The sequence below is a fragment of the Pongo abelii genome, chromosome 4 (genome assembly GCF_028885655.2).
Source record: "Pongo abelii isolate AG06213 chromosome 4, NHGRI_mPonAbe1-v2.0_pri, whole genome shotgun sequence".
In the NCBI taxonomy this organism is placed as follows: domain Eukaryota; kingdom Metazoa; phylum Chordata; class Mammalia; order Primates; family Hominidae; genus Pongo; species Pongo abelii.
Genome location: NC_071989.2, coordinates 164,965,772 through 164,985,276, shown reverse-complemented (window position 1 = coordinate 164,985,276; position 19,505 = coordinate 164,965,772). Strand labels below are relative to the sequence as shown.

The 19,505-nt window shown below is 35.4% G+C and overlaps 1 protein-coding gene across 16 annotated transcripts in view; it reads right to left on the bottom strand.

Annotated features, from left to right (window-relative positions):
- The window catches only part of SGCD (sarcoglycan delta), a 1,054,463-nt gene that overhangs the window by 471,115 nt on the left and 563,843 nt on the right, over window positions 1-19,505 (bottom strand). For 2 of the 16 annotated variants that reach the window (XM_063724343.1, XM_063724356.1), the window contains exon 3: window positions 11,744-11,875. The exons of the other annotated variants lie outside the window; for them this stretch is intronic. The gene's annotated coding sequence lies outside the window, so the exon portion shown is untranslated. The remainder of the gene's footprint in view (window positions 1-11,743; window positions 11,876-19,505) is intronic. 16 annotated transcript variants of the gene reach the window in all.

Below are 19,505 nucleotides of genomic sequence, written 5' to 3'. Positions count from 1 at the left end.
AAAGTAAGAGAAGATAACAAGTTGGTAATACAGGGAATTCTCCCAGATATAACCCAAGACCACCAAGGTGGTACCTCTACAAGCCAGCTTCAGTGCCCAAAGATTCAGATTACAATACTAAATTCCTCTTAAATACTTGGAAAGCCTTCCCAAGAACGATTAATACAAATAAGTCCAGACTATAATAAATATCTAATATCTAAATATTTAATGCACAAATATCAACAAACATCCACAAGCAACAAATACCATCCAGGAAAACATGACCTCACTAAACAAAATAAAGAAGGCATTAGTGGGCCAATCTAGGAGTGAGAGATATATGTGACTTCTCAGAGAATACAAAAATACCTTCCTCAAGGAAACTCAAAGTAATTCAAGATTAAAACATAGAAGAAATTCAGAGTCCCAGCAGATAAATGTAAGAGAGAGATTAAAATAATTTTAAAAAATCAAACAGAAATGTTGGAGCTGAAAAATTCAATTGATGTACTGAAGAATGCATCAGTCTCTCAACAACAGAACTGATCAAGCAGAAGAAAGAATTAGTGAGTTTGAAGACAGGCTACTTGAAAATGTATAGACAAAAGAAAAAAGAATAAAAAGGAATGAAGCATACCTACAAGATACAGGAAATAGCCTTTAAAGGGAAAATCTAAGAGTTATTGGCCTCAAAGAGGAGAAAGAGCAGAAGATAGCCATAGAAAGTTTATTCAAAGGGATAATAACAGAACGTTCCAAACCTAGGGAAAGTTATCAATATTCAAGTACAAGAGGCTTATAGAACATCAAGCAGGTTTAACCCAAAGAAGACTACCTCAAGGCATTTTATAATCAAACTTCCAAAGGTCAAGGATTAAGAACGATTCTAAAAACAGCAAACAAAACAAATAACATAAAAAGGAGCTTCAATACATCTGACAGAAAACTTCTCCCAATGAAAACCTTACAGGCCAGAAAAGAGTGACATGACATATGTAAAGTGCTGAGGGGGAAAAAAAAAAAAAAAACTTTTATCCTAGAATAGTATATCCAGTGAAAACATCTTTCAAACATGAAAGAGAAATACTTTCCCAGACAAACAAAAGCTGAGGAATTTTATCAACACCAGATCTATCTTACAAGAAAGGCTAAAGAGAGTTCTTCAATCTGAAAGACAAAGGTATTAATTAGCAATAAGAAATCATGTGACAGTACAAAACTCACTGGTAACTGTAAGCACACAGACAAATACAGACTATTATAACCCCTGTAACTGAGGTATTTAAACTACTCAAATCATGAGTAAAAAGACGAAGATCAACATATCAAAAATAATAACTACATCAACTTTTCAAAACATAGACAGTATAATAAGATATAAAGAGAAACAACAAAGGTTATAAAGCAGGGGAGTGGTAAAGTTAAAGCATACAGTTTTTACTAGTTTTCTCTTTGTTTGTTTCTTTTTACAGTAATCATTAAGTAGTCATCAGTTTAAAATAATGGGTTAAACTTGTTAGGTGCGAGCCTCATTGTAATCTCAAATATAAAAACCTACAACACATACACAAAAAATAAAAAGTAAAACATTTAAAAATATCACCAGAGAAAATCTTCTTCACTAAAAGGAAGAAGGGAAAGAAAGAAGGAAGTAAGAGACGGCAATAATAGAACTAGAAAATAAATAACAAAATGTCAGGAGCAAGTCCTTACTTATCAATAATAATATTGAATATAAATGGAATAGACTGTCCAATCAAAAGACATAGACTGGCTAAATAGATTTATGTTGCCTACAAGAAACACACTCCACTTATAAAGACACACATAGATTGAAAACAGAGGGATGGAAAAAGATATGCCATGCCAGTAGAAATCAAAAGAGAGCAGGAGTCCCTATACTTTTATCAAACAAAATAGATTTCAAGATAAAAACTATAAAAAAAGACAAAGATTATATAATGATAAAGGGATCAATTCAGCAACAGGATTTAACAATTGAAAATTTATATGCACCCAAGAATGGAGCACTCAGATATACAAAGCAAATAATATTAGAACTAAATAGACAGAGAGATCCCAATACAAGAATAGCTGGAGACTTCAACACCACAGTTTCAGCATTGGAGAGATCACCCAGACATAAAATCAAGTAAAGAAACTCTGGACTTAAACTGAACTATAATATCAAATGGCCCTAATAGATATTTACAGAACATTCTATCCAAAGGTTTCAGAATTCACATTCTTCTCTTCACCACATGGATCATTCTCAAGGATAGACCATATGTTAGGTCACAAAACAAGTCTGAAAACATTCCAAAAAATAGAAATAATATCTTCTCTGACAACAACAGAATAAAACTGGAAATCAATAACAGGAGGAATTTTGGAAACTATGCAAACACAGGTAAATTAAACAATATGCTCCTAAATGATGAGTGGGTCAATGAAGAGATTATAGAGGGAAATTGAAAAATTTCTTGAAACAAATAATGAAAAAACAATATACCAAAACCCATGGGATACAGCAAAAGCAGTACTAAGAGGAGAGTTTATAGCTGTAAGTGCCTACAAAAATAAATAAATAAATAAATAAAAGGAAACACTTAAATAATCTAATGATGTATTTTAAATCATTTTAGTTGATGCTGAATAAAGATTTGATAAAATTCAACATCCCTTTATCATAAAAATTCTAAAACCTGGGGATAGAAGAAATACCTCAACACAATTAAAGACATATATGACAGACCCACAGGTAGTATTATACTGAATGGAGAAAAAACTGAAAGCTTTTCCTCCAAGATGAGCAATATGACAAGGATACCCACTTTTACCACTGTTATTCAACATAGTACTGGAAGTCCTAGCTAGAGCAACCAGACAAGAGAAAGAAATAAAGGGCTTCCAAATTGGAAAGGAAGTCCAATTATCCTGGTTGCATATTATATGACCTTACATTTGGAAACACCTAAAGTCTCCACCAAAAAAAGATTAGAACTGATAACAAATGCATTAAAGTTACAGGATATACAATCAACATACAAAAATCAGTAGCATTTTTACACGCCAACAGTGAACAGCCTGAAAAAGAAATCAAGAAAGTAATCCCATTTACAACAACTACAAATAAAATAAGACACCTAGGAGTAAGCTGAACCAAAAAAAGTGAAAGATCTCCATAATGAAAACTATAAAACACTGATGCAATAAATTGAGGAAGACATACAAAAAATGGAAAAAATATTTCCATGTTTGTGGATTGGAACAATCAATATCATTAAAATGTCCATACTACCCAAAACAATCTAGAGATTCAATGCAATTCCTCATCAAAATACCAATGACACTCTTCAAAGAAATAGAAAAAAAATCTTAAAATTTATATGGAACCACAAAAGACCTAGAATAGCCAAAGCTCTCCTAAGCAAAAAGAACAAAACCATAAGAACCTGACTTCAAATTATACTACAGAGCTATGGTAACCAAACTGGCATGGTACTGGCATAAAAACAGATACACAGACAAGTGGAATAGCACATAGGACCCCCAAATAAATCCATGCATCTACAGTGAACTCATTTTCAAAAAAGGTGCCAAGAACATACACTGGGGAAAGGACAGTCTCTTCAATAAATGGTGCTGGGAAAACTGGATATCACTATGTGGAAAAATGAAACTAGATCTGTATCTCTTGCAATATATAATAATAAGATCAAAATGGATTAGTGACTTACATTTAAGGTCTCAAACTATGTAACTAATTTAAAAAATCTTTGGAGAAAATCTCCAGGACATTGGTCTGGGCAAAGATTTCTTAAGTAATACCCTACATGCACAGGCAACCAAAGCAAAAATACAAGTGCAATCTCATCAAGTTAAAAAGTCTCTGCATGTCAAAATAATCAATAAAGTGAAGAGGCACCTCAAACAATGAAAGAAAATATTTGCAATCTAGCCATCTGAAAACGGATTAATAAGCCAAATATATTAGGAGCTCAAACACCTCTATAGGAAAATATCTAATAATCTAATTAAAAATGAGCAAAATATCTGAATAGACATTTCTCAAAGGAATGCTTAATAAGTGGGCCACGTGCGGTAGCTCACACCTGTAATCCCAGCACTTTGGGAGGCTGCAAAAGATCTGAATAGACATTTCTCAAAGGAATGCTTAATAAATGGGCCACGTGCGGTAGCTCACATCTGTAATCCCAGCACTTTGGGAGGCTGAGGTGGGTGGATCATCTGAGGTCAGGAGTTTGAGACCAGCCTGGCCAACACTCCAGCCTGGGTAACAAGAGCAAACTCTGTCTCCAAAAAAAAAGAAAAGATAAGAAAAAAAGACTTAACAAATGGCAAACAGGTATATGAAATGGTGCTCAATATCACTGATCATCAGAGAAATGCAAATCAAAACTACAATGAAATATCATCTCATCCCAGTCAGAATGGCTTTTATCCAAAAGATAGGCCATAATGAATGCTGGTAAGGAAATGGATATGGAGAAAATGGAACCCTTGTACACTGTTGGTGGTAATGTAAATTAGTACAACCACTCTGAAGAATAGTATGGATGTTCCTAAAAAATTTAAAGATCTAATGACCATATGATCCAGCAATCTGACTACTGGGTATTTATCCAAAGGAAATGAAATTAGTATTTTAAAGAGACACTTCAGCAGTATTCACAATATCCAAGCCTTAGAAGCAACCTAAGTGTACATCAACAGATGAATGGATAAAGAGAATGTGGTACAGATACACAACAGAGTACTATTCAACCATAAAAAAAAAAGATCCTGTCATTTGTGACATGGATGGACCTGGAGGATATTATATTAAGTGAAATAAGTCATACAAAGGAAGACAAACTTTGCATATTTTCACTCATTTGGGCAAGCTGAAAACTAAAACAACTGAACTCATAGAGACAGAGTAGAAGGACGGTTACCAAAGTCTGGGAAGGGTAATTGTGGGATTGGGGGTGAGGGGATAGCTACTGAGCACAAAAATATAGTTAGATAGAATTAATAAGATCTAGTATTTGATAGCACAACAGAGTGACTATAGTCAGCAATTTATTGCATATTTAAAAATAACTAAGAAAGTATCAGTGGAATGCTTGCAACATGAATAAATGATAAATTCTTGAGGTGATGAATACCCCATTTACCCTGATGTAATTATTATGCATTGCATGCCTGTATCAAAATATCTAATATATCCCATATATATATATGCTATACACATATAAAATTAAAAATTTAAAAACTATATAGAGTGTGTACATACATACTATATATAGTGTGTGTATGTGTGTGTATATATGTGCATATAAATGTTCATATATCATATATAGTGTGCATGTGTACATACGAAGCAAAAATTGAAAACAGTGAAGGGAGAAGTAGGCATTTCTACTTCAGTAATGGACAGAACCAGACAGAAGATAATAAGAAAATATAGGACTTGAACATCACAGTAAACTAACTAGATTTAACAGAATACACATTCCTCTCAGATGCTCCTCCAATATTTTCCAGGATAAACCATATGTTATGCCAAAAATTAAGACTCATTAGATTTAAAACAATAGATATAATACAAAGTATCTTCTGTGACTACAACAGGGTTAAATTAGAATTCAATAACAGAAGGAAAACTGAAAAATTCACAAGTTTGTGAATATTAGACAACATGCTTTTAAATAATCAACAGATGAAAGAGTAAATCACAAGAGGCATTAGAAAACACTTAGAGACAAATGAAAATCCAGTGTTAAGGTGTAAATTTATAGCTATAAATGCCCATATTAGAAAATAAGAAAGATCTTCTATTGACAACCTAAATTTATGTAGATTTATGTAGTGAATTCCTACAATTTATGGTGCCTCAACATCCATTTTGAAAATAAATTGGACTGTCTTATACAAGAATCAAGAATTGGTCACCTTTGACACCATTTCTAGTTCTCTGCCTCCTTCCAGTTCCTCAAGGTGATTGATAGAGATATTTGCCTTATACATCCACCTCCCCATGGGACAGCTAGGTACAACCCACTTGACCTTCTCCACTGACCCCCACATTCTGAATGGACTATGAAGATATAACAGAGTGATCACCTTTCAGTCACAGTGGGACTCCACAGAACTTGTGCCTGCTTGCTCTAAACCCACCAATTAGCATGCCCCATGAGAAATCAGTTTGAGCAATGCCTTAGACCCCAACAGATGCTCTGGCTCACAGGTCCCATTCTCTCTCTCTTGCTTCCTACCCTCTGATTTAACATTCATGTCTTAGAAGGCTCCCTTTTCCCACTGGCCCTGCGAGGCATGCTCTAGCTGGGATTTGTAAGTAATACACTGCTTCTGTTATTTTATGTGATTTGTTGAGTTGCTTCTACTGGTTGTCACCTGACTGACATATCCAAAACTAGCTTCTTTCCTCCTCAGGCCTCTCTTAGAGATTGGATATTTTGGTAGGAATAAACTAGATATAGGTTAAATAAGAGCTAATATTGTGTTTGCCAGCACAAACAATTTTCCTGTGAGGAACAGCAGGTCATGGTCAAACATTTATGTATTAGGCCATCTGCTAGGATAAAGAAGTATTCCATGAAAAGCACATTGTAATCATCCACTAGCAAATCCCCTGGATCCCTGTCAGCGCAGGGTGAGAGTTCATAACCACTTCTCCTATGAGAGACTTCCAGACCAAATGGAATGAAAATACAGTGTTTTATGATTTAAGAAACTAGAAAGAGAATAAAGGAAACCCAATGGTAGCAGAAGGAAGGATATAATAAAAATTAGAGCAAAGAAAAAATGAAATAGAGAAAAGAAACATAATACAGAACATCTGTGAAATCAAGAGGTGGTTCTTCAAAAAGATCCACAAAATTGACAACTCTTCAGCAAGACAGACTAAGCAAAAAAGGACTCAAATTTCTAAAATAAAAATAAAAGTAGTACGTACGAATGCTACAGAAATAAAAAAGAGAACACAATGAGCAACTGTACGCCAAAAAATTAGATGACCTATAGAAAATGGACAAAATCCCAGAAACAGAAAACCTACCAAGATTAGGCCAGGCAGAAATAGAAAATCTGAATAGACGTATAACTTAAATAGAAAATCTGAATAGACTGAATCAATAATCAAAATCTCCAGACAAAGAAAAGCCATGAACCTGATGGCTTCACTGGGTGAATGCTATCAAACATTTAAAGAATTAACAGCAATCCTTTTCAACCTTTTGTCAAAAAATTGAAGAAGAGGGAACACTCCCTAACTCAATCTATGTGGTCAGCATTGCCCTGATATGGAAGACAGACAAACACTACAATAAAATTACATATAATTCTTCCTTATGAATATTAATGCAAAAATTATCAACAAAATACTAGCAAACCAAATTCAAAAGTATATCATAAAGATTATAAACCATGGCCAAGTGGGATTTATTCCTGGAATATAAGAACGATCTAGCATATCAAAATTCAACAATTTGATATAACATATTAACAGAATGAAGCAGGAGGAACCACATGATCATCTCAACTGATACATAAAAAGCATTTGACAAAATTCAACACCTTTTCATGACAGAAACATTCAACAAGCTAAAAATAGAAGGAAACTATCTCAATATCATAAAAGACATATGAAAAACCCACAGTGAATATCATACTCAATGGTAAAAGAATAAAAGCGTTTTCTGTAAGATCAGAATCAAGGCAAGAAGACTTGCTTTCACCACTTCTATTTCACCTGGATCTGGAAGTCACAGCCAGAGCAATTAGGCAAGGAAAGGAAATAAAAAGCATCCAAATTTATTTTTCTTTTTTTTTCTTTTTATAGAGACTTGGTCTCTATGTTGACCAGGCCAGTCTTGAACTCCGAGCCTCAAGTGATCCTCTTGCCTCAGCCTCCTGAAATGCTGGGATTACAAGAATGAGCTATTGTGCCCAGCTGGCATCTAAATTTGAAAGGGAGAAATAAAATTATCTCTGTTCACAAATATGATTTATATGTGGAAAACCCTAAATATTCCACCAAAAAATCTCTGTTATAACTAACAAATTCAATAAAGTAAAAGGATACAAAGTCTACATGCAAAAATCGTTCGCATTTTTATGCACTTAAATGAGCAATTCAAAAATGAAAGAAAACAATACCAACAATTCCATTTAAAATAGCATCAAAAGAACAAAATACTTCAAAATGATTTAACCAAAGAGGTAAAATATTTCTACAATGAAAACTACAAATCAATTCTGAAAGAAATTTAAAAAGACATAAATAAATGGAAACACACCTCATGTTCATGGATTGGAAGATTTAATATTGTTAAGATGTCAATACTATTCAAAATGATCTACAGATTTAATGCAATCCCTATCAACATTTCAAGAATATCTTTTTCTTTTCTTTTCTTTCTTTCTTGCAGTAGAAAAATTTATGCTAGAATTTACATGGAACCTTAAGAGATCCTGAAGAGCCAAAACAATCCTGAAAGGGAAGAACAAAACTAAAGGATTCATATCCTGATTTCACAACTTACTACCAAGCCTCAATAATCAAAACAATGTTGTAATGGCATAAATACAGATATATAGACCAATGGAATAAAATAGAATAAAAAAACCTTGACATATATGGTAAAATGATTTTTGACAAAGGTTTCAATATCATTTAATAGGGAAGATATAATCATTTCAACAAATGGTGCTGGGGAAACTGGACATCTACATGCAAAAGAATGAAGCTGGCTCCTCCCCTAACACATATACAAAAAGTAATTCAAAATGGATCAAAGACCCACACGCAAGAGCTAAAGCAATAAAACTCTTAGAAGAAAATATACAACAAAAGCTTTACAACCTTGAAATTGGCAATGCTTTCTTGGATATGACACCAAAGGCAAAGGCAAGAAAATTTAAAAAAGGCAAGAAAAGAAAAAAACAGACAAATGTAACTTTAAGAAAATTTAAAAATTTTGTGCATTAAAAATTCTATCAACAGAGTCAAAAGGCAACCCACAAAGCCAGGTATGGTATTATACACCTGTAGTTTCAGCTGTTTGGAAAACTGAGGCAGGAGGATCACTTGAGCCTAGGAGTTTGAGGTTGTAGTGCACTATGATCATCATGCCTTCTGAATAGCCACCGCACTTCAGCCTATGCAACATAATAAGACCCCACCTCTAAAAAGAAACAGAAAAGAAAGGCAACCCTCAGAATGGGAGGAAATGTGTCTAAATCATATTTCTGATAAAGGATTAATATTGAGAATATAGAGAGAACTCCTAAAACTCAGTAACTTAAAAATAAACAAAGTAACTCAAAATTAGACAACAGACTTGCACAAACAGACATTTCTCCAAAGAAGGTAACAAATGGCCAATAAGCATATGAAAAGATGCCCCAAATCAGTATCATTAGGGAAATGAAAAGTATAACTATAATAAGATACCATCTCAAACCCATTAGGATGTCTACTATCAGCAAAAGAGAAAATAACTAGTGTTAGCAAGGATGTGTAGAAACTGGAATCGTATACTGCCTGTGGGAATCTAAAATGGAACATCCCACTGTGGAAAACAGTATGGTGGTTTATCAGAAATTTAAAAATTGAGTGATCATATAATCCAGCAATTCTACTTCTGGGTATATACTCAAAAAATAATGGAAAGCAGAGTCTTGAAGAGATATTAATACACCAATGTTTTATAGCAGCACTGTTTACAATAGCTAAAATGTGGAAGCAACCACATTTAAGGATAAGCAAATGTGGGTATCCATACAATGGAATTAGTATTCAGCTTTCAAAGGAATGAAATTCTGATATATGCTACAACCTGAATAAACCTTGAGGACATTATGCTAAATATATGCCAGTCACAAAAAAGCAAATACGTAAGATCCCACTTGTTCGTGGTACTTAGTCAAAATTATAGGGATAAAAAGTAGAATGATGGTTGCCAGGGCCTGGGGCCAGGTGAAATTATTGTTTAATGGGTATAGGGTTTGAGTTTTGCAAGATGAAAGAAGTTGAGGAGACAAGTGGTAGTGATGCTTTCATAATAATTTAAATGTACTTAATATCAATGAAGTATACACATAAAAATGGTCAGGATAGAAACTGGAGGATCTGATGTTAAGTGAAATAAGCCAGACACAGAAAGATAAATACTGCAGATCTCACTTATACACAGCATCTACAAAAGTCAAAGTCATAGAAGCAGAGAGTAGAATGGTGGTTACTAGTGGCTGGGGTTGGGTTGGGAAGATGTTTTTCGTACAAAATTTCAGTTAAACAGAAGGAATGAGTTCAAAATATCTATTGTACAAATCATTAACAACAATGCATTATGTATTTGAAAATTGCTAAGAGATTTCAAGTGTTCCCACCACAAATAAATGATAAGCATATAAGGTAATGCATATGTTATTTAGCTCCACAATGTATACATATTTCAAAGCATCATGTTGTTTACCATAAATGCATACAATTTTTGTCAACTTAAAAAGATAATAATAATTGTATATAAGGAAAAAATCTAGAGAGTAAAGGCATTTAATAAAAAGGCAAGTTTTGTGAGGAAAGCCAGTTTCTCTCTTCCCTTTAGAGAGTAGGAAAAAAAAGGTTAAGATAGTAAATATTATGTTGTGGATATTTTACCACAAGGAAAACAATTAAATCAATGAATAACCAAATAGACCAGTATGGGATAAATTTTAGTGAAAATTTTTGTTTTTCTAGACTAAGGGTTGATAAAACTGTCTGTGAACCAAACTGTCTGGCCTGTTGCCTGTTTTTGTAAATGACATTTTATTGGAACATAGTTATGCCTATTCCATTCATTCATTCTTTTGTTTATTTTTACTGATACATCATATTTTACATATTGATAGGGTACATCTGGTTGCTTTTTACATGCATAGCATGTAAAATGACCAAGACAGTGTATTTGGGGTATCTATCACCTTGAGTATTGAATATTTCTTTGTTTTGGGAACAATTCGAGTTCTCTCTTCTAGCTGCTTTGAAATATACAATACAGTGTTGCTAAGTACAGTCATCCTACTCCACTATTGAACATTAAAACTTGTACCTTCTGTCTAACTGTATGTTTGTACCCACTGAACCAACTCAATACCATCTTTGGCTGCTTTTGTACTACAATGGCAGTGTCAAGTAGAGTTGCCTGTCCTTATCTGCAGATGCGGCACATGCGGATGTCAAGGGCTGGCTCTAAGACCTGAGCGTCCTCAGATTATGTTATCCACAAGGGTCCTGGAACTATTATCTTATTGATACTGAGGGACGACTGTAGTTTGCAACAGAGCCACTATGTCCAACAAAGCCTAAAATTTACTATTTGACCCTTTACAGACAGGTTTGTGATTCTGGATCTATGGATCAAAGTAAATGTAAAGTCAGATGTATTCAGGTATTACAGAGGGATATTTACTTAAATTCTTTTCCATTTTTTGTATTCATCTCAGAACCTTATTTTAAAAAGAGAGGGTAAATCATATGGATAGAGAAGAGGTATACCCATCAAACCAGTGAAGAATTTAATTTCTGCAAAATTAGATGCTGCTTTATGTAGAATCTAACATTTAAAACTTTCTCACAGTCACCACTATATATTGTACATTTAATATGTACCAGGAACTATGTTCAACACTTCATGTGCAACTTTTCATTCCCTACCAGGACTGCATGAGGCAGATACTGCCAACCTACCTGTTTCAGAAGTGAGAACACTAGGACTAGGAGACAGTAAGTACCTTGCAAAATCTACACAGCTGGGTAAGTGTTGGAGCAGCACTGGAACTCAGATCCTTGAGCAATCTTTCTTATTTCTTGAAAAAGATCCTAGGGAATAACTAGGCAATGATCACAGATGCAGTTAACTTATGAACATAATGATCACCGTGGAACTTTCTTGCTTAGCACAGTAGTTGAGAACATGGGCTTTGGGGTTAGCCTTCCCAAGTTCACAGCCTTCACTTCTAGCCACATACCTGAGAAGTTACTTAAGCTTTCTCTGTCTCAGTGTTCTCAACTGTAAAATACAGGTAATAATAGTACCTATGTTTAGGGTAGTTGGGAAGATCAAAGGACCCATAGCACTCTCACCACAGTACCTAGCACTAAGTGTTTGCTATTATTATCATCACTGATATTAATGTACAAAGCCTTTTCCATTTTTCAAAACCCATTTAAAAACCTTTCCAGTATTCAACCATTCTCTAATTGCCCCTGCCTATAAGATTGTCTTTCATCAATCACGTTTGTTTTACAGCACATGAAATCAGCACTTGATTCCAATATAATTCAGTATTATTACCTATATATAAAGATGGGGAAATTCTAGAGACTAGACATTCATACTACTTTGCATACAGTAGGTTCTCAGAAAACATTTACTGAATTGAACTGGAGCCAGGCATGGTGGCTCACACCCGTAATCCTGGCTACTCAGGAGACTAGGGTGGGAGGATTGCTTGAAGCGAGGGGTTAGCGACTAGCCTGAGCAACAAAAGCTAGACCTTGTATTTATAAAAATTAAAAACAATATTAGAAAATTGACTGTGGTGCTCAAGTGTGGTACAGCAGGGTTTCTCAAAGAGTTCTCACAGCCAAAAAATAAAAATAAAATAAAAATAAAAAATAAAAGAAAGAAGAAGCAATAGAAAGAGGTTGCTTGGATGTTCTAACTTATAAGTGGGAACTGAACAGTGAGAACACGTGGACACAGAGAGGGGAGCAACACACAACGGGGCCTGTGCGGGGTGAGGGGTGGAGGTAGAGCCCAGGATAAATAGCTAATGCATGCGGAGCTTAATACCCAGGTGATGGGTTGGTAGGAGCAGCAAACCACAATGGCACGCATTTACTTACGTAACAAACCTGCACATTCTGCACGTGTATCCCGGAACTTAAAATAACATAAAAATAAAAATAAAAGTAAAAATAAGGGGTTGCTTGCTCAATTTTGTTTGGGAAGCCAACTAATTATATGATGTTAAATAGGATCCTTAATGCTAAATTTTTTCAGAGCTTTGTATCCAATGTGTACTATGAATATCCATGAGGGGATCAATACACACAGTGTTTTTTAAACTTATATGACCACAAACTCCTCTTTAACAGAGAACTTTATAGGACTAATCTTCTGTAGAACACATTTAGGAAAATTCCATTGCAGAGGAAATAGATGAGCTAACATGGACTCTAACTCCTTGTTTTAATCAGTGAAATTTAATCAAATAATTTACCTAATGCCAATAATGTGCCCAATTCTGTGCTAGGAGGCCATGGGGGCAAAAAATAATTTCCTGCATTTTATATTTTTTGCAGGATAAAAAAAATGGACATGTCACTTAAAAAACCAATGGCGTAAAGTCAGAAAGTGGGACCCAAGAGGCCAGTGTCTAGATCCTACGAACTTAATCAGGCAGTAACATTCTTACAGTTAGAATCGAAGCACAAAACAGATTACTTGGAACAAATGCTGGATATCTGAAAAATGTCAGGGAAAAAAAATCGAGCTAAAGACATGTTTATTTAAAAGTCCAAATTTGTCATTTATTCATCTGTAGGAAAGAACTAAGAGCATTTCTTCTGATCTTCAGTCCCATGAAACCACTAACACACTGAGATTGTTGTTGTATTATTTTTTCACTATGTTGGAGATTCGGTTCAGTCTCAGGAATAAAAAGCCTAGTTGGTTCTCTTTTGGACAAACACTGAAGACGACGATGGATGCTCTTAAGGGTATCATATAATGCTTATTGTAAAAACATAAACATTCAGAATAGGCAACAAAAGCCAGAAAGGATGCCAAATAAAGTTAATTTCCAGCAGGCAAAGAAATGTTTCATCCATCCTGGGATTCAGTTGGAAAGAGAAAGTGGCCCTTATGATACACATGAAATAATGTAAAAACTCTTAGTTCCACTACATTAGATATTTTATGTGCCAAGTGATGGCCTCAGATCTATTGATTTCCTTAGGTCTTTGACAAGTACTCAAAAAACACAGAGAAAGAGAATTCAGTGGCAGAAAAGCTCCCGAGAGTTCTACCAAATTGACTATTTCCAAACTATTTTCTGACATGAAAATTTTCCTGGCATTTGCCTACATTCAAAAGATATTCTGAAGAACATGGTAAGTGTCAAGATTCTCTGCACAGCTTTTATGTTTTTAGGTTCTCTTAGTCCTCATATAATGTTTTGAGAATGTATTCTAACTCAACTGCATATGACTGCAAATAAAGATCATTGTCATTGCTATATTTTGTCCAGACGCAGTACCTGGCACTTGGAATATATTTTCTATCTCTAGCCTTTTTCTTTGTTTGTTTTTGAGACAGAGCCTCACTTTGTCACTCAGGCTGGAGTGTAGTGATGTGACCATAGCTCACTGCAGCCTCAAATTTCTGGGGTCAAGCAATCCTCCCAGCTTAGCCTCACAAAGTGCTGGGATTACAGGTGAGAGACACCATGCCCAGCCTATCTCTAAGCTTTAAAACAATGTCAGCAAAGAGTATGTGTATCGATGAATATATATATACATGCAAGTGTGCAAGTACACACACACATACACACACAAAGAAATGGAACTAAAGTTCCAAGCTGAATTGCATGCCCAGGGCCACCTAACTGATGAGGAAGAGTCAGAATCCAGAATCAAACCTGGGTCACTCTGACCTACCACCTATTTCTTTCCACCCTGATGTACTGCCTTGGCTTTTCAATACATCTATTGGGATTTTAGTCCTCATTTTTTCTCCTTGTTTCTGTTCCTTCGGTTTCATGTGCCTTTCTAGGTCAACCCTCTCTAGCTACCTTTCTAACCCTTCTTACCACCCTCTAGTTTACTATTTCTCAGTGAATCCCAGAAAGCTGTTTGCATCAGAGCCATCTTCAGTCAAAAGGGTAACTCTCAGTCTCCCTTCCAGATATGCTGAATAAGAATACCTATGAGTGGAGTATGAGATTGTGTATTCTGATCAAGTTTCCACAAGATATTATGTTGCACAGCAAATTTTGAAAACTGTTATTTTAATTATTATAATAGCCCATGTACTAGGTATAAGTTAAAATTGCTTCTCTTCTTAACACCCAAGCCCTCATAACACTTGTTATCACTGAATGTGCTATTTGTTTACCCTCTTTGTTGTCATATTTCCCTTTTAGAATGTAAACCCTCTGAAAGCATGGGTTTTTGTCTCTCTTATTCACAACTGCATCTGTCCATTAACACAGAGTGATCAATAAATATTTGTTGAATAAATGGAGGATCAAAAAGAGACCATCCTATGCCAAATTTCCCTCCTTATTACCATCCACTCTCTGACAGACACCCTGATTGACCCTATCTCAGCATTGTATGTGCTCTTTTTTTAAATTATACTTTAAGTTTTAGGGTACATGTGCACAACGTGCAGGTTTGTTACATATGTATACATGTGCCATGTTGGTGTGCTGCACCCAGTAACTTGTCATTTAACATTAGGTATATTTCCAAATGATATCCCTCCCCACTCCCTCCACCCCACAACAGGCCCCAGTGTGTGATGTTCCCCTTCCTGTGTCCATGTGTTCTCATTGTTCAATTCCCACCTATGAGTGAGAATATGTGGTGCTTGGTTTTTTGTCCTTGTGATAGTTTGCTGAGAATGATGGTTTCCAGCTTCATTCATGTCCCTACAAAGGACATGAAGTCATCATTTTTTATAGCTGCATAGTATTCCATGGTGTATATGTGCCACATTTTCTTAATCCAGTCTATCATTGTTGGACATTTGGGTTGGTTCCAAGTCTTGCTATTGTGAATAGTGCCACAATAAACATACATACGTGTACATGTGTCTTTATAGCAGCACGATTTATAATCCTTTGGGTATATACCCAGTAATGGGATGGCTGGGTCAAATGGTATTTCTAGTTCTAGATCCCTGAGGAATTGCCACACTGACTTCCACAATGGTTGAACTAGTTTACAGTCCCACCAACAGTGTAAAAGTGTTCCTATTTCTCCACATCCTCTCCAGCACCTGTTGTTTCTTGACTTTTTAATGATCACCATTCTAAATGGCGTGAGATGGTATCTCATTGTGGTTTTGATTTGCATTTCTCTGATGGCCAGTGATGATGAGCATTTTCTCATGTGTCTTTTGGCTGCATAAATGTCTTCTTTTGAGAAGTGTCTGTTCATATCCTTCACCCACTTTTTGATGGGGTTGTTTGTTTTTTTATGGTAAATTTGTTGGAGTTCATTGTAGATTCTGGATACTAGCCCTTTGTCAGATGAGTAGATTACAAAAATTTTCTCCCATTCTGTAGGTTGCCTGTTCATGCTGATGGTAGTTTCTTTTGCTGTGCAGAAGCTCTTTAGTTTAATTAGATCCTATTTGTCAATTTTGGCTTTTGTTGCCATTGCTTTTGGTATTTTAGACATGAAGTCCTTGCCCATGCCTATGTCCTGAATGGTATTGCCTAGGTTTTCTTCTAGGGTTTTTATGGTTTTAGGTCTCACATTTAAGTCTTTAATCCATCTTGAATTAATTTTTGTATAAGGTGTAAGGAATGGATCCAGTTTCAGCTTTCAACATATGGCTAGCCAGTTTTCCCAGCACCATTTATTAAATAGGGAATCCTTTCCCCATTTCCTGTTTTTGTCAGGTTTGTCAAAGATCAGATGGTTGTAGATATGCAGCATTATTTCTGAGGGCTCTGTTCTGTTCCATTGATCTATATCTCTGTTTTGGCACCAGTACCATGCTGTTTTGGTTACTGTAGCCTGGTAGTATTGTTTGAAGTCAGGTAGCATGATGCCTCCAGCTTTGTTCTTTTGGCTTAGGATTGACTTGGCAATGAGGGCTCTGTTTTGGTTCCATATGAACTTTAAAGTAGTTTTTTCCAATTCTGTGAAGAAAGTCATTGGTAGCTTGATGGGGATGGCATTGAATCTATAAATTACCTTGGGAAGGATGGCCATTTTCATGATATTGATTCTTCCTACCCATGAGCATGGAATGTTCTTCCATTTGTTTGTATTCTCTTTTATTTCATTGAGCAGTGGTTTGTAGTTCTCCTTGAAGAGGTCCTTCACATCCCTTGTAAGTTGGATTCCTAGGTATTTTATTCTCTTTGAAGCAATTGTGAATGGGAGTTCACTCATGATTTGGCTCTCTGTTTGTCTGTTATTGGTGTATAAGAATGCTTGTGATTTTTGCACATTGATTTTGTATCCTGAGACTTTGCTGAAGTTGCCTATCAGCTTAAGGAGATTTTGGGCTGAGACGATGGGGTTTTCTAGATATACAATCATGTCATCTGCAAACAGGGACAATTTGACTTCCTCTTTTCCTAATTGAATACCCTTTATTTCCTTCTCCTGCCTGATTGCCCTTGCCAAAATTTCCAACACTATGTTGAATAGGAGTGGGGAGAGAGGGCATCCCTGTCTCGTGCCAGTTTTCAAAGGGAATGCTTCCAGTTTTTGCCCATTCAGTATGATATTGGCTGTGGGTTTGTCATAGATAGCTCTTATTATTTTGAGACACGTCCCATCATACCTAATTTATTGAGAGTTTTTAGCATGAAGGGCTGTTGAATTTTGTCAAAGGCCTTTTCTGCATCTATTGAGATACTCATATGGTTTTTGTCGTTGGTTCTGTTTATATGCTGGATTATGTTTATTGATTTGCATATGTTGAACCAGCCTTGCACCCAAGGGATGAAGCTACTTGATCATGGTGGATAAGCTTTTTGATGTGCTGCTGGATTCGGTTTGCCAGTATTTTATTGAGGATTTTTGCATCAATGTTCATCAGGGATATTTGTCTAAAATTCTTTTTTTGTTGTGTCTCTGCCAGGCTTTGGTATCAGGATGATGTTGGCCTCATCAAATGAGTTAGGGAGGATTCCCTCTTTTTCTATTGATTGGAATAGTTTCAGAAGGAATGGTACCAGCTCCTCCTTGTAGCTCTGGTAGAATTTGGCTGTGAATCCATCTGGTCCTGGACTTTTTTTGTTGGTAAGCTATTAATTATTGCCTCAATTTCAGAGCCTGTTACTGGTCTATTCAGAGATTCAACTTGTTCCTGGTTTAGTCTTGGGAGGGTGTATCAATTATTTTCAGTACCTTTCTTCCAGATAATACTAAGAGTTCTCCAAGGTATTTCATATCTTTTCTTGACTTTTATTTCCACCAAAATCCCTAAGAAGTTACCCATGTACATACACAAATTAACAATTCAAGAAAGCAAAGCTGGGAATAATTAATTTAGCAATCTATTCCCTAAATGAAAGAACTGGGGAGACCTCAGCACTTTTCACTCTACCTCTAACTCTCCTCAACGGCAAACAGATATTCAGCATAATCTTCTATTCTGAGGTTGAATACTGCTTCTCAAAGTGTGATCTGCCACCATCAGCCTCTCTTGAGAATTGGTTAAAAATTCTTGGGTATAACCCCAGATCTACTGAGTCAGAACTCTAGGAACGGGTCCGGAAATTTGTTTTAGCAGGTCTTCCAGGTGATTTTGGTACATCCTCAAATTTGAGAACTACTAAGTTAGGACAATAAATTACTGTTAAAATGCAGATACTACTTCTAAGGAAGAATGCACTGGGCCATGGTCCCTAATAGACAATGCAGATAAAGAATGTCACAATATTAGCAGAGATAACAACAGTAGGGGACGGTGTAATAAAATGCTCATCAGCTCATCACAGTTTCTGCCCCATGGTAAATTTTTGGAAAAAAATACTATAAAGAATGGATGGCAGAATAAGTAAGTGTAAAGAAATATTAAAGAAGACCAGCAGAAATATGGTTAAACTTCAGTGTTATCATTCTGGGTATGACTGATCTGTGCATAATGGACTTACACCAGTGTACAGTTCAATTTGGGGCAAGGAAAGCAACTCAGTTTTCCAGTTTCCAAGTGCAATTTATGAAGGAAATTGCTAATGTGGCTCTTTCTATGGACCAATACCGATCACTCTCTCCTTAACAGACTACACAGTCACGGAGAAACCCTGCTCATCCTCCTCCACAACCACCATTTGTGATTTCATTTCTCATTAGTTAAACATCCCTATTATATATGAAGTTCTCTGGGGAATAATTTAAGGACTAAAGGCCTGCAGAGTTTATTAGACATAATAAAAAGGGTTCCTTTTCATCTTTCTAACAACACTAATTTAATCACCTGGAATCATTTCTGAAGTACAGTAAACACAGCTAAGGATTTCAGCCATGAAATTCTTGTATAGAAATCATCAAAAATGCATTTTCTTTACTTAAGATATTTACCGGTTGGATCATGTATTTTTATTAAACTAAAATGCATATTTTAAATTATAAATATTCAATGGAACATCACAGACATTGTAGACAGACAATGTCAATCTTTCTCTTTATTATTAAATGGAAAGTAATGGCAAAGACTGCAATTACTTTTGCACCAACCTAATAGAAGGAAATT